At 45.4% G+C, this 26,246-nt stretch overlaps 1 protein-coding gene across 5 annotated transcripts in view; it reads right to left on the reverse strand.

The window, feature by feature from the left end:
• Positions 1-14,513, reverse strand: part of PDS5B (PDS5 cohesin associated factor B) — a 203,743-nt gene extending 189,230 nt beyond the window's left edge. For 3 of the 5 annotated variants that reach the window (XM_062194387.1, XM_062194386.1, XM_062194389.1), the window contains exon 1: positions 14,406-14,513. The gene's annotated coding sequence lies outside the window, so the exon portion shown is untranslated. The remainder of the gene's footprint in view (positions 1-14,405) is intronic. The other 2 variants (XM_062194385.1, XM_062194384.1) reach the window with 1 other exon arrangement.
• Between the last annotated feature and the right edge of the window lie 11,733 nt (positions 14,514-26,246).

The raw sequence follows: 26,246 nt of genomic DNA on the forward strand, positions 1-26,246 counted from the left end.
AGCCCCAACCATTGCAGGCCATTTGGGGAGTGATCCAGGGAACTAGGGGAGTATCTATCCTTTCTCAAATATGTAAAATTAATTAAAAGATGCCAGTTCGAGACCCAGCTGCTCCACTTCCAATCCATCTCTCTGCTGTGGCCTGGGAAAGCATTAGAGGATGGTCCAAGTCCTTGGGACCCCTGCACCCGTAAGGGAGACCCGGAAGAGGCTCCTGGCTCCAGATTGGCACAGCTCCGGCCGTTGCGACCATCTGGCGAGTGAATCATCAGATGGAAGACCTACCCGCCCCCCCACCCACCCCGTGTAACTCTGACTTTCAAAAAAATAAATAAATCTTAAAAAAAAAAAAAAGATACCCACATTCCACATTAATGTACTTGCTAGCTCCAGCTCCCAATTCCACCTTTCTGCTAATGCAGATCCTAAAACACAACAGGAGGGGTCTGTGCCGTGGCTCACTGGGTTAATCCTTCGCCTTGCGGTGCCAGGTTCTAGTCCCAGTTGCTCCTTTTACAGTCCAGCTCTCTGCTGTGGCCCGGGAAGGCAATGGAGGATGGCCCAAGTCCTTGGGCCCTGCACCCGCATAGGAGACCAGGAGGAAACACCTGGCTCCTGGCTTCGGATCGACACAGTGTGCCGGCCGGAGCAGCCATTAGGGGAGTGAACCAACGGAAGGAAGACCTTTCTCTCTGTCTGTCTCTCTCTCACTGTCCACTCTGCCTGTCAAAAAAAAAAAAAAAAAAGACAACAGGAAACATTACCTCAAAAAATTAGTTCCCTGCCACTCATGTGGGAGAACTGGATTGATTTCCTGGCTCTTGGCTTTAGCCCAGGCCTAGCCCCTTCAACTGCAGGCATCTGGTAAATGAACCAGCCCATGTTTCTCTCTCCTCTCCCTCTCTCTCTCTCTCTCCCTTCTCCTCCTCCAATTCCTCCTCTTCATCTTCCATCTCTCAAATAATTTAACTGAAAAAGCAAAATCTTAAACAAATTTAACAGGATTTCTACAAGTTTTATACTACATGTATATATCTACATTGCTATCTTAATACATTATCACATTATACATTACAAGTATATTTATATCCATATATATTTATGTTACACATTATTAAAGTCTAAATAAAAGTTTACAACTGTATTTGTAATCTGTTGACGTACAATAATAAACTCCAAAGCAGCATATATTGTTTCACACTTTCTACAGGCTCAAGAATCTAGGAGTAGCTTAGCTGGTGGGTCTGGCTAAGAGTCTCTCGTGAGGCTACAAACTGTGGCTGGGTCTGCAGTCAACTGAAGATTAGAGGACCTGCTTCCAAGTTCACTGAGGGCTCTGCGGTGTGGATGTTAAGAGGCAACATTCCACATGTCTTTTGCACTTCTTACAAGCGAGGCTCTAACTGCCCTTTGTTCTACAGTACTTTTTCAAGGATGACTAAAAAGGGAACAAATCTGGAAGATAAAGTCTCTTTCACAGCAAAGTCTACTTACTGACCCTTAAAAATATTCAGGTTCTCTATGTTCAGGGTTCCTGTCTTGTAACATAACCTGCTGCATGCAGAGGTGTCCTGAGAGTCTCTGCACAGTATCCAGTGTGAATTGGAAAATAAGGCATTGGCACAAAAATGCTGATAATCAGGCTGCTACTACTGCTTGACAATAAACTGTCCTTCTACTGTGACCCATGTCTTCTACTAGGGTACTTCAAAAATTTAAAGAAAATCAAATTAAAAGTTTATTTTGGTACAAAAGATAATAAACAGGTAATCAAAAATTTCATAGGAGGTGTATATTATGAAAATACCATGAATGGATCTTAAAGTTTCTCTTTACCAAAAGAAACCTATCATTTAATTCAATGTTCTCCAAGTTTTCTGACATACACTCATATCTAACTGTAGCAGTTCAGCTTGCTGGTCTGCAAGCAAGGTAACATCTCAGATGCTTCAACACTTTGAAAGCAGGTCTCACCACAAAATGGCATCTGGTTTTCCCCAGAGGGAGGGATGAGAGAAAGAAAGAGACCAACACATAAGCCACAGTGTCTTTTATAACCTATTCTCAAATGTAACATACCATCACTTTGCCAAACCAACCAACCCTGATACAATGTGCAAGGTGACCACGAAAGGGTGATATACAAGGAGCAACCATGTTAAATCACTGCGGACCACATTAGAGGTTAAATGTTGTTTGTTATGCAGTCAGTTCTCCTTAAATCTGCTGTATAGATCAATGAATGCAATGCCAAAAGGTATTTAATAAAAATTAGTAAATTGACAAAAATGTCTACAGTGAGGCAGGCATGACGACACAGCAGGCTAAACCACTGCTTAGGGTACCTGCATCCCACAATGGAGTGTTGGTTCAAGTTCTGACTACTTCCAACCCAGCTTCCTACTAATGCATCCTTGAGAACAGTATATGATACCTCAAGCACTTTGTTCCCTGCCACCCACATGAGAAATCTGTATACAGTTATGGACTCCTGGTTGTTGTGGGGCATTTAGGAAGTGAACCAGCACATGAGAGATATTCTTCTGTCTTTCAAGTATATGAAAACAAACTGATAGGTTAAAAAGAAAGTATATAGAAAATAGACTGACCAAAAAATATTACAGGAATCACATTTTCTAATTTTAAGACTCAATATTCTGCCATAGTAATAGAGACATATGGACACTTGCATAGAAACAAGTAGACCAAGGAAACAATACTGAGTTCAGAAACAGATCTACAGATACAAGATTAAAACAGCTCTGGAGGCCAGCGCCATGGATCACTTGGCTAATCCTCCGCCTGCAGCACCAGCACCCCGGGTTCTAGTCCCTGTTGGGGTGACGGGTACTAGTCCCAGTTGCTCCTCTTCCAGTCCAACTCTCTGCTGTGGCCCGGGAAGGCAGTGGAGGATGGCCCAGGTCCTTGGGCCCTGCACCTGCATGGGAGACAGGGAGGAAGCACCCAGCTCCTGGCTTCCGACTGGCGCAGCGCCGGCTGTGGAGGCCATTAGGGGAGTGAACCAGCGAAAGGAAGACCTTTCTCTCTGTTTCTCTCTGTCTATAACTCTACCTGTCAAAAAAAAAAAAAAATTCTGGAGAAAGGCACAAAGGCAATTCAAGGTAGGACAGGTACTTTATGTCTTTGCCGTTGTCAAAAACAATGTTCCCGAAACTTGGTATGTTTTTTAAAATGAGTGTCAACTCTTACTTCACACCATGCACAAAAATTCTAGATCACCCCCACTCTACATAGAAGTTAAGATATAAATCTCTAGGGAGAGTGTTTGGTGCAGGAGTTAAGACGCTGGCAGGGATGCCCACATCCCACACTGGTGCCTGGGTTCAAATTCCAGCTCCATTTTAATTACATCTTCCACCAATGTGCTCCTGAGAGGCAATAAGCAGTGGCCATAGGAGGGTAAACCAACGGTAAAGGAAGACCTTTCTCTCTGTCTCTCTCTCTCACTGTCCACTCTGTCAAAAAAAAAAAAAAAAAAAGAAAGAAAGAAAGAAATATTTGTTGCCAATGTGAGAGAAGCTGGAAAAGAAAAAAAGTGGAGACAGACAAGAATACAACTGCAGGAACACAAGTAATATTTTACTTTTAGCAAACTCAACTAATGTCACAGAGATTGAAGAGAAATTTAAGAATACCCCAAAAGGAGGAGGAAAATGGAAAAAAGATTAAGGACAGTTAAAGAAAAACGACTCAAACACACCAAAGTAATACTCAGCTTCACTCACAAGAGAAATGCAAATTAAAACTACACTGAGGGGCTGGCACCGCGGTTCACTAGGCTAATCCTCCACCTGCGGCGCCAGCACACCGGGTTCTAGTCCCTGTTGGGGCGCCGGATTCTGTCCCGGTTGCTCCTCTTCCAGGCCAGCTCTCTGCTGTGGCCCCGGGAAGGCAGTGGAGGATGGCCCAAGTGCTTGGGCCCTGCACCCGCATGGGAGACCAGGAGAAGCACCTGGCTCCTGCCTTCGAATCAGCGCGGTGTACAGGCTGCAGCGCGGCGGCCATTGGAGGGTGAACCAACGGCAAAGGAAGACCTTTCTCTCGGTCTCTCTCTCTCTCTCTGTCCACTCTGCCTGTCAAAAAAAAAAAAAAAAAAAAAGGAAGCTACACTGAGGGACCAGTATCATGGTTTGCTGGGTAAAGCCAATGCCTGCTATGCTGCCATCCCATATGGGCACCAGTCTGTGTCCCAGCTGCTCCACTTTCATTTCAACTCCCTGCTAACAGCCTGGGAAAAGCAGCAGCAGATGGCCCAAGTGTTTGGGCCCCTGCCACCCACATGGAAGACCTAGATGAAATCTGGTTTCAGCCAGCAAAGCCTTGACCATTGTGTCCATTTGGGCAGTTAACCAGCAGATGGAAATTCTCTAACTCTCACTTTCAAATAAACAAATGAATCTTAGAAAAACAGAAAAAATTTGGGGCCGGCGCCATGGTGCAGTAGGTTAATCTGCCTACGGCACCGGCATCCCATATGGGCACCAGTTCGAGTACCGGCTGCCCCTCTTTCAATCCAGCTCTCTGCTATGGCCTAGGGAAGCAGTGGAAGATGGCCCAAGTCCTTGGGTTCCTGCACCCATGTGGGAGACAGGGAGGAAGCACCTGGTTCCTGGCTTCGGATCAGCGCAGCTCCAGCCATTGTGGCCATTTGGGGAGTGAACCAACAGATGGAAGACCTTTCTATCTCTCCCTCTCACTGTCTGTAACTCTACCTCTCAAGTAAATAAATAAAATCTTTTAAAAAAATTTAAAAACTACACTTTCACCCATCAGATTGGCAAAACTCCAGAAAAGTCTGATCATACACCGTGTTAGCAAGGCTATTGGGAAACAAGTATTCTCACATATACATTACTGTTACAAACTCCATAAACAGCAATTTAACATCTATTCAAAATTGTACCTGCTACATTCTTTAGCCTAGCAATACTTCTAGGAATTTAAAAACTACTGCAGAAGTCTGGAACGAGGCAAACAGGAAAGGGTATGGATGAGAGCCTACTGCACACTTTATTCTCATTTTGGACTCTTACTTTTGAAGTATGGATGTGCAGATAGAAAAAAATTGTAAAAAAAAAAAAAAAAAAAAAAACCTGCATTGAAATCAACAGGATTTGGTAACATTTCATATGAGAGGCTGAGGAGGTAAAGGCGTTAAGAAGACTCCCACGTTTCTGACAGGATGATAAATCCTTTACCACCAGGAGGGAAGGGAGAAAGGAAGGAACTGGAGCTATTAACCAAGGCAAAGTTGGAAAAATGGTAAAGGGTAGGAGAAAACAACTGAATTCTGGACATGTACTTGAGGTGCTGTGTTCAATGGTGCACTAGAAAAAGAAGACAGGAAATGGAAGCAGTCAAGGAATATCAATGTTAAGAGCAGCAGGGAAGAAAACCAAAGGATTCTTTGGTTTGGTTTGGAAAACCACAATGGGTAAAGCTGCCACTTGCAGTGCCGGCATCCCATATGGGTGCCAGTTTGAGACCCAGCTGCTCAATGCAGCTCTGCTATGGCCTGGGGAAACTAGAAAATGGCTAAGTCCTTGGGCCACTGCACCTGCATGGCAGATCCGGATGAAGCTCCTGACTCCTGGCTTTGAATCGGCCTAGTTCTAGCTGTTGCGGCCGTTTGGGGAGTGAACTGACGAATGGAAGATTTCTCTCTCTGTCCCTCTGCCTCTGCCTCTCTGTAACTCTGCCTTTCAAATTAATAAAAATTTAAAAAAAAAAAAGAATCCTAGGCCAGCGACGTGCCTCATTAGGCTAAACCTGTGCCTGCAACACTGGCATCCCGGGTTTTAGTCCCAGTTGAGGTACCGGATTCTGTCCCAGTTGCTCCTCTTCCAGTACAGCTCTCTGCTGTGGCCCGGGAAGGCAGTGGAGGATGGCCCAAGTCCTTGGGCCCTGCACCCGCATGGGAGACCAGGAGAAGCACCTGGCTACTGGCTTCAGATCGACACAGCGCGCCGGCCGTAGTGGCCATTTCAGGGGTGAACCAACAGAAGGAAGACCTTTCTCTTTCTATAACTCTGCCTGTCCAAAAAAAAAAAAAGAATCCTACCTTAAAAGGGGGGAGGGGAGGGAGGAGGGCATGTATATAAACCAAATTTATGTAGGAATTACTTAGTCTATAAAGCCAATTAACTGGAATAAAACCAAGACCCAGAGAATAAAATAAAAAAGTAACTAATTCAAAGTGACACATAAGGCCACATTTTAACAGCCTTTTCTTACAGACATCAAACTCTCACTAAAAGCTTATTTAGTACATTTAGTCCCCCAAGTCCACTACAGATTAGAAACATTAAAAAAAAAAAAAAAAGTGGGTGTAGCTACCAGAGAAATCAAGTGGCAGCAGCATGTGGAAACAAACAAAAATATAAGACCACAGAATAGTCTTCAAGCACTCTTCACTGGAGCCAAAGCCTCATCTTTCCATCATCTAAGATTTGGCCAAAACGGTCCCTCCTTCAACAAGTTTCCAGGGACTGGTGCTGTGACATAGCAGGTGAAGCCACAGCCTGCAGTACTGGAATCCCATATGGGTGCCGGTTCAAGTCCTGGTTGTTTCACTTCTGATCCAGCTCCCACTAATGTTCCTGAGAAAGCAGCAGAGGATGGTCCAACTACTTCGGGCACCTGCCACCCACTCAGGAGACTCAGATAAGTTCCTGGTTCCGGTCCAGCCCAGCGGTAGCTGCTGCAGCCATTTGGGGAGTGAACCAGCAGATGGAAGACCTCTCTTTCAAATAAATAAATTGGTCTTAAAAAATAAAGTTTTTCGGCCGGCACTGCGGCTCAATAGGCTAATCCTCCGCTTGCGGCGCTGGCACACCGGGTTCTAGTCCCGGTCGGGGCACCGATCCTGTCCCGGTTGCCCCTCTTCCAGGCCAGCTCTCTGCTGTGGCCAGGGAGTGTAGTGGAGGATGGCCCAAGTGCTTGGGCCCTGCACCCCATGGGAGACCAGGAGAAGCACCTGGCTCCTGGCTTCGGATCAGCACGATGCGCCGGCGGCCATTGGAGGGTGAACCAACGGCAAAGGAAGACCTTTCTCTCTGTCTCTCTCTCTCACTGTCCACTCTGCCTGTCAAAAATAAATAAATAAATAAGAATAAAAAAGTTTTTCATGGTCTCTACTCTCAGAGTAACATAATTAATCTTTTATCAAATTTGATTTCAAATATTTTGTTTATGCCTTCCTGAAAGCATTAATTATATACTGCCTTATTTAATAATTATTGTTATGTCATCCCTTTTCTCCTACTTGAATCATCTCTTGAGTGAAGGAATATCCTTCATCTTTGTTATCTCTAGCAAGCACTGAGCACAATTTCTTTACACAGTATAGCATGCAAAACACCCATTCCACAATTATCCTATTTTTGCCTTCTCTAAAGTGATGTAAGTGGGGCTGGCACTATGGCATAGTAGGCTAAGCCTCTGTCTGCAGCACCGGCATCCCATATGGAGGCTGGTTTGAGTCCCGGCTGCTCCACTTCTGATCCAGCTATCTGCTTATGGCCTGGGAAAGCAGTAGAAGATAGCCCAAGTGCCTGAGCCCCTGCACCCATATAGGAGACCCAGGAGAAGCTCCTGGCTCCTGGTTCCTGGCTTCAGATCTGCCCAGGTCCAGCCATTGCAGCCATTTGGGGAGTGAACCAGTGGATGGAAGATCTTTCTGTCTCTCCTACTCTGTTACTCTACCTCACAAATAGATAAATAAAAATCTTAAAAAAAAAAAAAAAGTGTTATAAGTGGCCTTTGCAGAGAGTATCCCTGAAAAAGATTACAATCATTTTAACTTACATATTTGGCACCATGCTAAACATCTGGCTAGCTTATCCCAAAAACTAATGTAATACAAGTGACTAGGAAGTGACCACTAATGGATTTGGAGTTTCTTCTATAGGCGAGAAAAATGTTCCAAGACCTGACTGTGGTGATGGTCACACAAGTCTATTAATATGCTGTAAAACAATTGTACATTTTCAAGAGATTAACTATATGGTACATGAATTATGTCAATAAAGTTATTTTTAAAAGTCTGTATTTTACAGATGAAGAAATTGAGTCATGCCAAGATTAGGTAATTTGCTCATCATGACAGAACAAGCTGATGATGGAGACAGTATAAAAACCCAAGCAGGGGCTGGCGCTGTGGCGCAGCAGGTTATCACCCTGGCCTTAAGCGCCGGCATCCCATATGGAGGCACGTTCGAGACCCAGCTGCTCCACTTCCAATCCAGCTCTCTGCTGTGGCCTGGGAAAGTGAAGATGGCCCAAGTCCTTGGGCCCTGCACCCACATGGGAGACCAGGAGGAAGCACATGGCTCTTGGCTTCAGATTCGGATCAGCGCGGTGCGCCGGCTGCAGCGGCCATTGGGGGTGAACCAATGGTAAAGGAATACCTTTCTCTTTCTCTCTGTCTCACTGTCCACTCTGCCAGTCTAAAAAAAAAAAAAAAAAAAAAAAAACCATGGCTATACTAGGAGTAAAGATGACCAAAGGGCCAGCCATTTACTAACAAGTATACATTATAACTGAAGACTGAAGACATGTAAGTCTTTCAAATCACCCAAACCTACCAAGAAAAACCCCATTGCATAAAAAACGTGAAGATGGGTGTATTGAGAGAACAGTACACAAGGATTACATGGGACCAAACTTCATGTAGTCTTACCAACATAAGATTTCTGTACAGTTCAGCATGTAAGACCTCAGACACTCTAGCACAGGGGAGATGAACACTGGGCCTGTGGGCTGTGTAAGGCCTGCAAAGTCATTGGACTGGCCCTTCAAGGCAACCACAAGTGAACTTGAAACTCAGTAAATCTATTGCAGGCTACTTTTTCAGTTGTCAATATGTAATGGCCCACAAATTAAGGTGTATATATAAGCAATGGCTCTTGGCAGAAAAAAGGTTCTCCACATCTGCTCTAGCAGCATATCAGCTACAGAGAGACACTACTAAAGATGAGGAAATAGATCTAAAGGATTCTAGAAATAGACTGCTTCCTTTGACTGGTTCAAGGGAAAAATCAGTTTCCCTTCTAAGAAAAACTAAGCCCTCATCTCTGGAGGAACTGAAATCCCAAAATCCAGGTTGCAACCCCTTCCAGGGAAGAAGAACACATCAAATGACAGTATGAGCAGAAATAAAATGACATCGGGTAGGCATTTGGCAGAGCAGGTGAGCCAATGCCGGAGTGCCCACATCCCATATTGAAGTGCCTGGTTTGAGCCCCCTCCATTTTGGATCCAGCTTCCTGCTAATACACACCTGAGGCAGCCGGTGATTGTTCAAGTACTCAAGTCCCAGTAACCCACACCAGTTGGAGTTCCAGGCACCTGGCTTTGGCCTGGCCCAGCCCTGAGCTATTATGGGCATTTGAGGAGTGAATCAGTAGATGAGGGTCTCTCTCTCTCTCATAAAAATAAAATTTAAACATGAAATGACAGTTGAAGGGGATGGGAAGTGACAAGACGTGACAAGCAGACAGCACCAAGGCTGAGATGACTATACATAGAGCTTATTTATCCAGACTAAAATCTCCCTTTGGGTCACTTCTGTCTCTCTTCTATGCCAAGCCAAGGGCTTTCAATACTCTGGTACTGACACCTAGTTACTAAAGGCCTAACACCACAGCCACTCCATTCAGAGCATCACTACCTCCCAAAGTGCTGTAGGTTCCAAAATCTTATTCCTCGCTGACCTCTCTCAGCACACTGTAGCTCTCAGAAAAGGGCTGGTGCTGGAAAGAGTGGGAGGGTGTAAATTAAAGTACTTGAACTACAGTATATGATGCAAGTAACCTCCCCCAAAACAAGATATAAATGTTCACCCTCACTCATAATCAAAAAAATGCAAACTCAAAAAACAAAAACATACTTTGCATACCAATTTGGCAAAAGCCATAAAGTTTCAGCAAGTTCAATATTGGTGAGCATGTAACAGGCATACTCATATGTTGCTGGTTAGCATAAACTTCTACAACCTACTGTCATTCAACAGGAGTAAGAAAAAATAAATTATGGAATATACTTATAATAAAGCATCCTAATTATTTTCAGTTACACTGATCATGCCAATATGAAGAGTTCTGTGACATTAACTAAGGAGAAAAAAGCCACAGTTCAAAAAAAGTAAACAGCAGTACAACATAACAGTATAACACACTGCTATTTATACAAATATTTTTATGAATTAAACTTTCTGGAACTGTAAACAGTGGTTTACCTTCTGGGAGGAAGAGGGAAAAAGTAACTTTTTATGTTCCTGTACCACTAGAAAGACTTTTTTAAAAAACATATACAACTTTTTAACTTAAAACACACGACTTACCACCAATTCACTCAACAACCACATTAGCCCACATCTGAAAGCTAACTGAAACTGCCCAGTAGCATTTCAGTTAGTAAGAGATACATTTTGGGATATGGAATTTTCCTTCAAAATCGTTTCTTCCTTCCCCAAGATCACTTCCAACAGGAAAAAAAGAGTAAGGAAATCCCTTCACTGCCTACGGAGCCAGGAGCCATCGATTCTCATTCCTTTCAGGTCCCTAAGCATTCTCTCCTAGGGAGAGACACCCTCTCCATCTCCCTATCAACTGTATATCTAGTCTTGGCTAACCTCACTCTTACACACACAGAGCACAACTGTCAATGGTCCCTGAAGAGGGACCACATGCTCCTTTCAGAACGAAGCATCAGCCGGGAACCACTCCCTGGTGTGCGCTCTCCTCACCTGGGAGTGGAGGCCAGTGACTCCTTCCACAGGGCAGAATGTCTCAGTCCTCATCTCCTGCTTGTCTGAACCGATTCAGAGCATTCTCTTTCAAAGAGAGCGCCAGGCTAGTGAAGTACTTCTAGAGCCCAAAGATGCCTCAGAAGAGTTCCCTGCTTAAATCAGTCTTTCCTCCACAGCCTTTAACTATCAAGTTTTACAGTAACAAACCAAGTATTTCTAATTACTGCTTACTACTAATGTTTCATCATTAGAGTATAATAATTATGGATATTTTAATGTCTCAGATTAATGGCTTTACGATTTAAACAACTAAATTTTATTCACTTGAGTTTTATCATGATTTTCTTCTCATTACATAATCACTTGTGCCTGCTAAAACAATTACAGTCTCAATGCGCAAACTTATTTTTAATTCTGAACTAATTAGTGAGAAAGGATCATAAAACTTTTTTTCAAGCACTAGGAGAAATGATTATGATCAGGTGGTAGATAACAACAGTGTGCGTAAAGAGCTGAACTCGACTCTCCGAGAAGTCAGAACTGCAAACCGTTTGGTTCCTTCTTGAGTAAGCTTAAAAGTAAATACATTCTCAGAGAAATTACTGGGTTCACTTTTAAACTACACATTTCTAGAATTTTTAACATTTCTAAACAGGAATACTCAACCCAAATAAAATGCCTATTGTAACTGGAGGGGACAATGACCTGTGTAACAATCTGATTTTAAAAGTTAGGGAAAAAAAAAAAAAAACGAACACATACAGTCAAACTCTTCCCCCCACACACACACACCCCCTTAATAACACAGTTCAGTACTAACTTCCAAATTACTCTGGCTTACAAGTTTCACAAAGAATAAATGCTATGTCAAGTAATGTTACAGATTGAAAGAGCAAGCAGCACCAGGAGACAGACAGTTATCTTTTGAGACAACAGAAGTGGACTGATTCCTGGATAGAAATGATTAAAAGCAGCATCTGAAACCATTATCCCTGAAATTTTACTTTTTGGTTGAAGAAAAGTGAGAAGGGAGTGGAAAATAATGTGAAACCTCAAATTATTTCACATACTGCTAATTCTTGAAATTAAACATACAGAGCACCAGGAAGTTTCTAAGCTTCTAGGAGACCTACGGACTACCCCAATTCTACTACATGAATATGACTGTGACCTTGGATAAGTTAATCAAATTATAATCTATTTTCTCACATCTAAAATAGCTGAAGTGGAGATCCTGAGTTTCCTATTAGCTCTCTAACATTAATGAAAGGAACACAAAATCACTCTTTTCTAACATAAGCTGTATACAATACTTGTCACCCAAGAGTTCCCAAACCAAATCAGAGTAAGCTCAACTGTCTGTTCTAAACAAACATGATCAAAGGAGTAGCACTCAGAAGTCAAAGGACAGCCTCTGTGTTTCCCAAGAGGAACAAGCAAAAAGAACATGACCACCCAAAATATTCCCTTCCTCGCAAAGCTTTGGGTATATGCTACCCAAGGAGAGCCCTCTTACAGGGCATCACTTTATTTTAGGTTTAGCAAGTTAGTGATAAAGACGAGTCCTCAAAATATTACCCTCTGTAACTGTTAAACAAAACTACAGAACAATTTTAACTCAAACATTAGGACAGCCAACCCGTAGACTCTTAGTACAAATAACCTGAGCACAAAGCTACCTATGACAAGAATGACTATCACCACCTAACTCCGCGAATTCTCTAGGAAGTCGGGAGAGGACCCAAGGAAGAGTAAGGTGACAGGAAGAGTAACAAAAAGCACTGCAAAAGCCAACTTAACACAGGAAGACTCAGCTTCAATCAGAAAGAGAAATAACAAAGTTCTTACGAACCGAGGAGGGGGAAAAAGCACTACTGTCCCATTTAAAAGACAGCTTCAAAGAATACCCCAGCTGAGAAAAAATTTTTAAAACCATCAGAAAAAGGGAAAAAAGCTACTACTTCCGTACTGTCTGAAGTGCATCTTTTCTATATATTTGTAAACAGAATGTTCTGATTCAAGATGTATTTTTATAGTTAAGGTTTTGAGAACAGATCTATCAATACAAGAGGTCCCACGCTGTAAGTTTCACCCACACAGTCACCACTATAAATTTTAATTGGCTTTTTTGCTATCAACATGAGAAGCAAGATTAACTGTTCCACAAACTGAACTGCACACACCATAGGAATAACTCGATTCATTGTCCCTAAAAATGCTAACAGCTGATTATGCGCACTGCATAGGTAAGAAGTGTTCTTTCAAGCCCACACTTGCGTTCCTATTTCACTTGACCACCACCAGTTAACAGAGAAAACTGTTTTGTCTTGAAGCCTTATCCACGGGCAACCCAGAACAATGATTTCACTGCCATTCAGGTTTTAAATACGTATGACTGACTGAACAGCTCGCCCCTGCACATAAACACACGCGTTTCTAGTGGTTATTGGGAAGGCAGTACGGGACTCCCCAGCTCTCTCAAGACCCCAGACCAACCTCCGGAATCCCAGGCTACATGCAAAAGTTTCCGAAAACTGTTCAACCAACGGGGCCACCAGCGCCCATGCATCCCTTCCTAAGAAGGGTGTGAGCCCAGCGGTCCTGGCAGAGTGGGGCGCCGGGGGCCCCTGGAGCCCGAGCCCACAGCGCCCGCGGCCAGCGGCAGCCCGCGGGGCCGAGGACCGGGGCAGGGGCCGCGTTTCGGCGTGCAAACTCGCTCCCGCGGGTGAACCGTCGAGTCGCGGGGAGAGCAGCCTGGAATCCCACAGCAGCGGCTTTCTCTCCGGACCCAAAACTTTTCAAGTGTCGACAAAATAAGAGTGCAAAAAAAAAGGGGGGGGGGGGGAGAGTAGCTGTTCACGACCGCACACCCACGGGGCGGCCGGTCCTGCCGAAGCCAAAGCCGCCGCCGGGGAGGAGTCACCTCACGCCCGCGCTCGGCTCTTCCTCAATTGGGTCCTCGGGCTGCCCAGCACCAGCCCCGCGCTTTCTCCTCCGCCGGCGGCCGGGTCCCCACCGTGCGAAAATGTCACTCTCCGGAGCCCGCCGCCCCGGCCCCGCGGCCCGGCCGGGCGGCGCGCGGGGACCCGCCGAGAGCTCCGAGGGCGCCCCCCGGGGCCCCGCGCCGCCCGGAAGGGGGAAAAAAACCCGCCCGCGGGAGGATTCAACAGGAGCACCGCGCCGCCCGCCTGCCGCCCGGGAAACAGCGGCGGGCCGCCGGGGCGCGGGGGGAGGGGCGGCGGGCGCGCCGCGGGGGCCGCCCCGGGACCCCCGCCCCGCGCGCAAGGTCACTGCCCGCCGCCGCCGCCGCGGGCGCCCCGGCTCGGACCACGGCGGCAAGTTTAATTTCCAGCGGCTGCGGCAGGAGCCCGCGCCGCCCGCCCGCCCGCCCCGCCCCCACCCGCAGCCGGGCCCGCGCCCCCTCGACCCCCGGCCGCCGCCAGGCAGCCGGCCGCTGCAGCCCCCGACGCCCCGGAGGCTCGGCTCGGCTGGCAGGCGGGCGGGCGGCGCTCCAGCCCCGCCACACACCACCCCACACACACACACACAGCCGTGGTGGCGGCCGCTGAAAAATGGAGCGCGGCGAGCACAGAGGAGGGACATTTTTCTTTCCGTTAACTGAATTGTTGCCTACCTCCGGGTGCCCGACTCGCTACTCCTCTCACTCCGCTGCTCTCCGGGATCCGCCGCCGCCGCCGCATCCAATCGCCTCCTCCCCCCCCTCCCCTTCCGCAGCCAGCCCGGCCGTTCCTCCTCCTCTCCGCTTCAAAATGGCGCCAAGCGCTCTTCGGAGGCTGCTCCAATCGAACCGCCGCGGACAGCACCCGGGGGCAGGCAGAGCGCGGCGTGGGTGCGCAGCGCCCCCTGCCGACCGCATGGCCCTGCGCGCGCTCGTCCGCCCGCCGGGCTCCCCGGGGCCCCGCCCCGTCCGCGCGCACGCGCAGGCCCCTCCTCCGCCCCGCCCGGTGAGCGCGCGCGCAGCCGCAGAAGCACGTCGCCGCGGGGGCCGTGTGTGTGTCTGTGATGGGCCGCTGTGGGTACCCAGTCCGCCTCTGCGGAGAACCGTGGTCGCGGGTCTGTGTCTCTAACTTTTTGGGTAAAGGTTGGGCGGTTTTTAAAACGCTGACGTTCCGCCCCGATGTTGTGCTATGTCAGCAAAATTGGTGTTATTAACTACTTTGCTCCTTCCCAGGTAACTGGCCTAGATACTCCGAGTGCGCCACAGGTCTTTTTTTTTTTTTTTTTTTTTCTGGCATCCCCTGTTGGCTCTTTGCTAAATTCCACCGCTTTGAGATTTGGAGACGCTGTTTAAGGGGCAGCAGAAGCTGGGGGGGGGGGGGGGACACATAGTAATCCAACCTGTAACCGAGCATCCCCGTTGCTTCGCGTTGTCGAACCTGAACTTTTGGAAGCAGACGGGGTCGCAGGGGACCGCAGCAGGTGTACGTCTGCCGCCTGCACCTCCCGCGGGGGCGGCGCTCCCTCGGCCGCCGCGGGGTGCGCGAGCTCTGCCGACCGCCGGCGCGCGGGCCCCTCAAGGCGCTGGAGAGCGGGCTCCTTTGCTTTTCTCCTTCGGCTTCTGGTATCACCATCCCTGCTGCGGGCCCGTCTCCCCTGGTATGGTGTACTTCCTTACTCCGGATTTGTCCCAGAGAAAATCGTGTTTCGGTGATGAAGACACGTGAAGTGCGCTGTGGATTACAATAGGGTATTTGCTGACACACAAACTACTATCATGGAGGTGGGAAAGATGGTATAAGACGCTGTCATCTACAGCCAGGGAGCCTGTGGGTGCTGAGCCCGATTCCTTGGGATTTCAGGAGGTGTCCCCAGACGATTCTGCTTCAGTCCCCTCCATGATCACTAGACCTGAGTTACTGTAGTCCACTGAGATGCTGCCATTGAATAAACACGAAGGCTTCTACCCATCTTACACATTTTACTTAAATCTGCTGTGAGTTCTTTCCGACCCCTTTTTAAAACCATCTCAGGAATTTTCCTACTTTATATCACTGTTAACAGCAGCAAAAATCTTGCCCGGCCAGAGAGATCAAGAAAAAAATTATAACTCTTTGATGGTTGTTATCTTTCTTTCTTTGCCCTCTTCAATTCTCAAGCCTCCAAAGACAGAACACAGGAAAGTTTAAGGGGTTGACACTGTGGCACAGTGGGGTTACCTGCTGTCTGCAGCGCCCGTATCCCATATGGGCACTGGTTGGAGTCCCTGCTGTTCCATTTCCAATCCAGTTCAATACTGATGCAGTTGGGAAAGCAGGGAAATATGGCCCAAGTCCCTGGGCCCCTGCCACACATATGGAAGATATGGAAGACATAGAAGAAGCGCCTAGCTCCTGGCTTAGGCCTGCTGCAGTCCAGGCTATTGGGGCCATTGGGGGAGTGAATCAGTAGATGGAAGGTATCTTTCTATGTCTCCTTCTCTCTCTCTCTCTCTCTCTCTCTCTCTCTCTCTCTCTGTAACTCTGTCTTTGAAATAAATAAATCTTTTTTTTTTTTAAAAAAAAAAAAAAAGAAAAGTTAAAAAGAAAAGCAGAAGGAGGGCCAGACTTCTTGCATGAGTTTTTCACTGTTCTTATCCCGGCAGGCACCCAGCAGATACTTTCACTGAGTGTTTGAATTGTTTAAGAATGATGTGCTCTATCTCGTGTGTGGCAGTGAATCCTGAGATGGCTAAAGGTGTTGCATCAGCTCTGTGAGCAGTTTTGCCCGTTTCAGCATGAACCCTATTATACAATGGTGTGTCATGAGTGACAGCGGTGAAACCCAGAATACATATTTTTTTTTTAAGATTTATTTATTTATTTGAAAGTCAGAGTTACACAGAGAGAGAAGGAGAGGCAGAGAGAGAGAGAGGTCTTCCATCTGCTGGTTCACTCCCCAGCTGGCCGCAACAGTCAGAGCTGTGCCCATCCGAAGCCAGAAGCAGGAACTTCTTCCAGGTCTCCCATGTGGGTGCAGGGGCCCAATGTGGGACTTGGGCCCCTACATGGGCAGATGACCCATGTGGAACTTGGGCCATCTTCTACTGCTTTCCCAGGCCACAGCAGAGAGCTGGATCAGGAGTGGAGCAGCCTGGACTAACCGGCACCCATATAGGATGCTGGCACTGCAGGTGGTGGCTTTACCCACTACACCACAGCACCGGCCCCAGAATACATAGTGCTCATTCGGTCCGCACTACAGAACTGAACCCAAGGAAAGCTTGGGCCAGAAAGGAGATGACATTCAAAAGAAATTTACAGTGGAGGATAGCAGGGAATTACCATTAGGCCAGATAGAAAAAAAAAAAATTTAAAGCATCAATGAGACATTGCTTCTCATAAAAGGGTTTGTTTTTATACAATGGCAAGTGGATTCACAGAAAATAATGACAGCCAGCTCCGCAGCTCACTTGGCTAATCCTCCACCTGCGGCACCGGCACCCCAGGTTTTAGTCCCGGTCAGGACGCCGGATTCTGTCCTGGTTGCTCCTCTTCCAGTCCAGCTCTCTGCTGTGGCCTGAGAGGATGGCCCAAGTGCTTGGGCCCTGCACCCATATGGGAGACTGGGAGGAAGGAAGCACCTGGCTCCAGGCTTCGAATCAGCGCAGCGTGCTGGCTGTGGCGGCCATTTGGGGGGTGAACCAATGGAAAAGGAAGACCTTTCTCTCTGTCTCTCTCTCTCTCTCTCTCTCTCACTGTCTAACTCTGCCTGTCAAAAAAGAAAAAAGAAAAAAAATAATAGTGACACAAACCTTCATTTAAAGCACTATTGTCTAACATTGGTATTTAAACAAAACTGCTAGGTTTCTGGATTTAAAAACAATCCCGTTGTAGTTTGTCAGGAGCAATGTGATTGGATGTAGTATATATGGACCTGACCATCCAAAGCTCAGTTGTGAATGCTTTACGCCCTGAGAAACAGAGCTTATGGGGGAACATATAAAAATGCTCATCTTAGAAAGACTTGACTAGAAGAATTATCTGTGATAATGAAGAATCACAAATCCAGCCCTCACATGTGTTATTTCTACTGCTGATAGAAGAAATGATTACAAAGTGAGTGGTGTAGCACAGCACAAATTGTCCTACAGTTCGGTAATTCAGAAGTCTGACACACATCTCCCCGAGCTGAAATCAAGGTCTCTGCAGGGCTGTGGTCCTTTCTGGAGACCCTATGGGAGGACCCATTTGCTTGCCGTGTCTAGTTTGAAGAGGCTGCCCACATTCCTTGGCTCATGTCTCCATCCAGCTTCAAAGCCAGCACCATAGCATCTCTCTGACCCTGCTTCCAGCATCGCATTGCTTTCTCTCGTTCTCCTTTCCCTCCCTTATCCACTTTTAAGACTTTTGTAATAACACTGGGCCCACCTGGATAATCCATGCTAATATCCCTCATGTAAGATCAGACAATTATCAGCCTTATTTCTTCAAAAAAATTTGTTTATTTATGAATTATTTGAAAAGCAGAGTTACAGAGAGAAAGGGAGAGAGTGAACCATCTGCTGGTTCACTCCCCAAAAGGCCATATGGCAAGTGCTGGACCAGGGCAAAACTAGGAGCCTGGAACTCCATCTGGGTTCCCTACATGGTTAACAGGAGCCTAAGGATTCAGGCCATTTTCCACTGATCTCCCAGGTACATTAGCTGGAGCTGAATTGGAGTGGAACAGCTGAGACTTAGACCAGTGCTCCCCATGGGATGCTGGTGTTGCAAGTTGCAGCAACCTTATTTCACTCTGCAACCTTAATGCACTTTTTTTTTTTTTTGGACAGGCAGAGTGGACAGTGAGAGAGAGAGACAGAGAGAAAGGTCTTCCTTTTGCTGTTGGTTCACCCTCCAATGGCTGCCATGGCCGGCGCGCTGTGACCGGTGCAGTGCGCTGATCTGAAGCCAGGAGCCAGATGCTTCTCCTGGTCTCCCATGCAGGTGCAGGGCCCACTTAATGCACTTTTACCATGGAAACTAACATATTCAAAAGTTCTGGGGATGAGGACACAGATTTTTTGTGTGTGTGCAGGGTAACCATTATTCATCATTTTTGGGTTATCTGGGTTTTTTGTTTCTTTTTTTTTTTTTTTTGTAGGATCTAAAGCTGAGGTTAGAGGAGTTTTAGGAAGTTGGAAGACCTCAGGAACACATATACTTTTGTTTTTTTTAAATAATCTAAATCTAGTTTCATTGTTTAGGCTTTTCTTCCCCTGCCACTTCTTCTTTTTTTTTTTGAAAGCTTTTATTTAATAAATATAAATTTCATAGGGACAGCTTTTGGAATATAGTAATTCTTCCCCTATACCCACCTCCTACTCCCTCTCCCATCCCATTCTTCATTAAGATTCATTTTTAATTATCTTTATATACAGAAGATCAACTCTATATTAAGTAAAGATTTCAACAGTTTGCACCCACACAGACACACAAAGTATAAAGTACTGTTTGAAGACTAGTTTTATTGTTAATTCTCATAATACAACTCATTAAGGACAGAGGTCCTACATGGGGAGTAAGTGCACAGTGATTCCTGTTGTTGATTTAACAATTGACACTCTTATTTATGATGTCAGTGATCACCTGAGGCTCTTGTCATGAGTTGCCAAGGCTATGGAAGCCTTTTGAGTCCACAAACTCCATCAGTGTTTAGACAAGGCCATACGCAAACTGGAGGGTCTCTCCTCCCTTCAGAAAAAGGTCTATCCTTCTTTGATAGCCCCCTTCTAGGAATGCATATAGTTAGTATGAACAACCCTAATCACACCTCCATTGCCCCTACCACATTTTTAATACAGCCTGACTACACTGCAGCATGATTTCCCAAAAGCAGTAAAACCTTTATCACACATAGTAAGGATACTGGGCAGCTTGTTAGTAAATGGAGACCTGTCCATACCTAGATAAACACTATGACCTATTTTGTTACAACGTCAAAGTACATCCCAAAGGATGATCAAGCCAAAAATATGACTCTTGTCAGTCTACAACACTGCTGAAACTCCCACTAGACTTATTCTCTGGATTAAGGCATCAGATCTTCAGCAAATATGTAGGAATGTGGTTGTACTCCTTGAAAAAGATAACACAACAGCCCAAAGGTATACATCAGCAGACCAGGCCCAGTAGAAATTAGCTGTGGTATTTCAGGCACTAGACAATCAGCTAAAACTCTGGATAGTCTTCTCCGTACCCCTAGAGCTGGCCCCCATTCATAACCCCACTGCCACTGCAAGGAAGGATAAGGGCTCTTCCTTCCTCTTCATTCCAATCTCAGCACATAATGCCTAGAACTTCCATGATTAATCCCCCATTAGGCTCTGTGCCCTCTTATGACCCTGTTTTACAATGCAAATATTCCTGACTATTTGCCACAGTCATCTGTAGACTCCAGGCAAGTCCTGGAGTGCAGCAATACCAAATCACCTGGGAAATCTCCACTAACTGCATGTTCTTGTCAGTCCATGCTTCCACTCCACCCTGCGTTGACAGATTACTTTGCTTGTGTAGAGACAGGTAAGAAAAAGGGCTAAGCAAAGCACTTAGATTTCCAACAGGGAAGGGTGCCACAAAGGAAAATTAGGGAGGGGACTTGAAGGTGAACTTTGTCCACTTTGTAATTAAACCTCATGCTACAGCTGGTAAACAGAAGCCAAGGCAGTTTCCCTACGACTTTCTTTTTAAACATTGTCCTATAGGTCTCATGTTGAGTACATTGAATTCCTTAAAAAGTCTTGGCCAGGGGATGACACTGTGTCGCAGTAGAGTAAGCCACTGTCTGCAGTGGTGCCAATTTGAGTCTCAGATGCTCCACTTAGAATCTTTGCTTACAGTGCCTGCTAATGCTCCTGCTAACATGCCTGGGATAGTAATGGAAGATGGCCCAAGTGCTGGGCTATGGCCTGGCCCAGCCCCGGCCATTGTAGACATATGGGGAGTAAACCAGCAGATGGAAGTTCTCTCTCTCTCTCTCTGGCTCTCCCTCTCTCTCTCCCACTCTTTCTCCCTCTCCTTCTCCTTTCTCTCTATAACTCAGCCCTTCAAATAAATAAATAAATCTTAAAAAAAAGTCTTGGCCCATCTTCCAACCTACCTTATAGCCAATAGCAGTCCTGATTGTCTGTGCATATGTTGTACTGAAATTTTTCACTTTTTTTCTAAAGAACTCTTGGAGAACTTTGAGAAAATATGTAGACGTGTGTTACTAAGAATCGTTTGAGTAACTATGCAGACTTCATAGAGTCTTTTTGGGTCCCTTGGAGTTAAATAGCAGCTGATGAGAACTACTGACTGTGTGATGCAGAACAGCCAAAGCAATGACATGCACTCTTATCCATGATCAGCACCCAGTACCACGTGCAATCCTGCAAAAGCTGTGCTGTCAACAGAAATATGATGTGAACCATGTATGCTATTTTAAATTTTCTCATTTTTTAAATATTTGTTTATTTATTCATTTAAGAGGCAGAGTTACAGACAGAGAGAAGGAGAGACAGAAAGAGGTCTTCTGTCCACTGGTTCACTCCCCAAATGGCTATAATGGCCAGAGCTGAGCTGATCCAAAGCCAGGAGCCTGCAGCTTATTCCAGATCTCCCCACGTAGATGCAGTTTCCTGCTAATGCAAACCTTGGAGGCAGCAGATAATGAGTCCAGTACTTGGATTCCTGCTACCCCACATGGAAGACCTAGACTGAGTTCCATACTACTTACTAGCCCTGGATGTTGCAGGCATTTGGAGAGTAAAACAGTGGATAGAAAACTTTCTCTCCCTCTCTCTCTCTCTCTGCCTTTCAAATAAATGAAAAATAAATGCATGTGCATAAAAATACAAAAGATAATAAATGCTGGTGAGGTTGCAGAGAAAGGGTAGGAAGGTAAATTAGTGCGTCATTATAGAACATGGTATAGAGGTTCCTTGAAAAAACTAGAATTCCTAGAAAAAACTAGAATACTTAAGACCCCAAAACTTTGGATACACATCCTAAGGAACTGAAATCCGTAGTGAGACATCTGCACTCATGTGGTGACTGCAGTATTGTTCATAACAGCCAAGATAGGGAATCAACCTAGATGTCCATCAAAAGTGTAACAAAAGACCAAATTTCTGTCATCTGCATCAACACAAATGAAACTGGAGGACATTTTGATAAATGAAATAATGCCCTTGGGAAGGTGCAAGCCTTGGTGAGGCTTGGGGTGTGGGGCCCCATGAGGACAGCGCCTAACCTCCTGGCTCTCCCCCATCCTGTCCCACAGATCTACTCTCCAGATGACAGAAGCAATAACTTCTCTGGCCCCTCCATGCCTGTGGGCTTCCTGCAGGGCCTGGCAGGTCTGTGATGGGGGCAGGGTGGGGCAGGACCCTTGACTTCTGTGCTATCCAGGAGGGCTCCCTGGTAGAGGTGGTTCCCAGGCTAGGTCCCTGTGTAACCAAAGGCTGGCAGAGAACAAAAACGTACGGTCTTACTTCTATATGGAAGCTAAAAAGTTGATCTCATGGAAGTAGACAATACAATAGTAGTTACCGAAGCCAAGGGCAAATGTTAGGAAGGGTGGGGAGAGGAAGGTGAATGGGCACAGGAGTGCATGTGGATAGGTAGAGTAAACTCTTTCATATCAATAGCACAGTAAGATAACTATGGTTGGTAACAATTGTGTATTTCAATTGCCTTTGAATGTTCCCAACACAAAGAAATGATAAATGTTTGAGGTGATACATATGCCAATTGGCCTGACCTGATCATTACATTTCATGCATGCACTGAAATGTCACTGGTACCCCATAAATATGAACTTCGTGTCAACTAAAAATAAAAAGCTACTTCTGACATCAATGGATTTCAGGGGATCTGTATAACACAGATGATGTAATTACATGGGGATAAGCAAGCAAAAATTACAGAAAAATACATAAATACCAAGGCAAACCATCTTATGTCCAAGGGTGCTACATATCATCATGGTTTTTTTGTTCCTTAAAGCACCATTACTAATTACTATCAGTACAATAATATTTGTTATTAAAAATATCTTGAGGGGCAGGCATGAAGACACCATGGGTTATGCCACTGCCTGGGATGCCCACATTCCATATTGGAGCATTGGCTCCAGTCCCAGCTCCTCCACTTCCAACCCAGCTTTCTAATAACCCATCTGAGAAGGCAGCAGATGATGGGCCAAGTACTTGGATCCCTTCCACCCATATGGTGAACTCCTGGATAGAGTTCTGCGCTCCTAGCTTCAAACTGCCCAGCCACAGCTATTGCAGGTATTTGGAGAGTGAACTAGCAAAAGGAAGATCTATCTGTTTCTTCCCCTCTCTCTCTTATTCTGCCTTTCAAACAAATAAATAAAACTAAGAAAAAAATTTTAAAACATTTTATTTATATATTTGAGAGGTAGAACTACAGAGACAGGGAGAAATGGAGAGAAGCGTCTTTCATTTACTGGTTCAATCCCCAAATGCTCGCAATGGCTGGAGCTGGGCCAATTGGAAGCCAGGGACCAGGAGCTTCTTCTGGATCTCCCATGCAGGTGCAGGGGCCCAAGCACTTGTGTCATCTTCTACTGCTTTCCCAGGACATAGCAGAGCTAGATTGGAAGAGGAGCAGCCAAGACACAAACTGGAGCCCTTATTGGATGCTGGCGCCACAGTGAGAGGCTTAGTCCACTACGCCACAGCACCAGCCCCAAGAAATGTTTTGAAAGACAAAAATAATACATTTTTATAGAACAATGACTTACTCCAAATTTCTCATTTTATCAATAATATCCTTGGTTCAGATATAAAAGAAAGAAAATGATCATTAATTTCAGGATTATTGTTGTAATTCTCAGCAAGCAGTTAAACTTATTGCCAGAAGCACACTTACTATAGTTATACTTGGCTCCTTTAAACACATTTGTGTTTAGAATAAAATGTCGGCTGGCACCGTGGCTCAACAGGCTAATCCTCCGCCTTGCGGCGCCGGCACACCGGGTTCTAGTCCAGTCGGGGCACCGGATTCTGTCCTGGTTGCCCCTCTTCCAGGCCAGCTCTCTGCTGTGGCCCGGGAGTGCAGTGGAGGATGGCCCAAGTGCTTGGGCCCTGCACCCCATGGGAGACCAGGAGAAGCACCTGGCTCCTGGCTTCAGATCAGTGCGGTGAGCCAGCCACAGCGCACTGGCCACGGCGGCCATTGGAGGGTGAACCAACGGCAAAGGAAGACCTTTCTCTCTGTCTCTCTCTCTCTCTCTCTCTCTCACTGTCTACTCTGCCTGTCAAAAAAGAATAAAATGTCTTCATGTGTTGTTGGAAATGAGTAACAGAGCAATAAGACTGGGTGACTGAATAGATGAAAATGAAGACTCTCTCCTACTAAACTGTGTGTTCATGTTTTGATCATGTTTGATTCTGGTGAGTTGTCTGGCATTCCAGGAGAGCTCCTGCTACTGTGGAGAAGAGCTGAAGCCATGTGAGGACCGAGGCTGACCTGTTCAGCCAGACTCATCTCTATGACATACCTACACTTTTTTACTTGTCATTGCTTCTTGCTGCTTCCCCTTTCCCCAAATCCAAACTTCTTTGGCCTATGACTTTCCCTGTGAGTTCACCTACCCTTTAATCTTGAATTTCTCACCCTTTCCCTAGTCCTACTTCCTGAGCCATTTACAATAACAGAAGAATTTTGCCCCACTTATTTTTAAAAGGGATAAAAAAGGAAATTTTCCCATTCTTTTCTAGGATCTCAATCTCCTCCCCAAATATGATGTGAATTCTGTGTTAATTCTATATATGTACTCAAGTTAAGCAAATCTGTCTTTTTAAATTCATGTCACTTCTTCCCATTGTAGAAGGGAGACTTCCTTTTTTATAGGATCAAGCTTGCATAAAATATATGCAATAGTGATAGCGGCTTTTGAATTTTATTATCAGTTTGTTTATATTTTATATTACATTAGAGAGGTTTAGGGAAAAGTGTCAGAAAAAAATCTATAAAAAGACTTTGACATGCCGATGCTATGGCATAGTAGGCTAAGCCTCCATCTGCAGCGTCAGCAGTCCATATGGGTGCCAATTCATGTCCCAGCTTCTCCACTTCCAATCCAGCTCCCTGCTATGGCCTGGCAAAACAGTGGAAGGTGGCCCAAGTACCTGGGCTCCTAGGCCCACGTGGGAGACCTGGAAGAAGCTCCTGGCTTCTGGCTTTGGATGGGCCTAGCTCTGGCCATTGCAACCATTTGGGGATTGAAGGAACAGATGGAAAACCTTTCTCTCCCCACCCTCTCTCTGTCTAACTCTACCTCTCAAATAAATAAATCAAAACTTAAAAAAAAAAAGACTAACAATCTTGCAAAGAGAATTGAAATGATTGCCGCTTTCAATTGTTCCACTTTACATCATGAAACTGAGATTCAGAAAACTGAATAATTTGTCCTGAGACACACAAATGAAAATGTTCTTAGTCTCACGTCTTCCTATTAGTTTAGAAAGTAATTCTAAAATCCCATTCCAAATCACAAAAATGTTTGAAATCCTTTTAGGTTAAGGCCCAAGTAAGCCACAAGTAACACTGTGAATTTGTGGACATATTGATTGACTTACGAGAACATAGGAAAAATTGAACCTGAATAGTAGAACATTATTGCTTCAAAGTGTTCCTTCAAATTGATAATGTGTATTTTCTTTTTGGTAGTGCTTTCTTTAAAAATAAACTCCAAAGATAGATGACTGAGAAATTTACACAAAATATGACATCTCACCTTACCATCCAAAGAGTATATTCGTGGTTAGGAAAACATGCATCATCAGTTCAACTAGCTAAGAGCAATTTCACTTGAAAAGTTATGAAAATAATAACAAAGAAATTAGACCCAGAACATTTTTGCAAAAGCATAGGAACTCCTGGAATGTGACATGTTTCACATATATTCACATGCAATAATTCATTAATATTATTTTTTTAAGATTTATTTATTTGAAAGGCAGAGTTACAGAGAGAGATCTTCCATCCGCTGATTCACACCCCAGATGGGTGTGACCCAGAACATTTTTGCAAAAGCATAGGAACTCCTGGAATGTGACATGTTTCACATATATTCACATGCAATAATTCATTAATATTATTTTTCTAAGATTTATTTATTTGAAAGGCAGAGTTACAGAGAGAGAGAGAGATCTTCCATCCGCTGATTCACACCCCAGATGGCCACAACAGCTGGGGTTGGGCTAGGATGAAGAAGCCAGGAGCCAGGAGGTGCTTCCAGGTCTCCCACATGGGCGCAAGGGTCCAAGGATTTGGATCATTTTCTGCTGCTTTTCCAGGATGCATTAGCAGAGAGCTGGATCAGAATTGGAGCATCTGGGACTCAAACCAGTGCTCATATGGGATGCCAGCAACGCAGAGGGAGGTTTAACCAGCAATGCCACAGCACCAGCCTCAGTATTATTTATTTTTGCACTAGTAACAAAATCAGCATTCTATAGTATAGTGGTTAAAATAACAAAACA

The sequence above is a fragment of the Lepus europaeus genome, chromosome 6, assembly GCF_033115175.1.
Source record: "Lepus europaeus isolate LE1 chromosome 6, mLepTim1.pri, whole genome shotgun sequence".
Taxonomy (NCBI): Eukaryota; Metazoa; Chordata; class Mammalia; order Lagomorpha; family Leporidae; genus Lepus; species Lepus europaeus.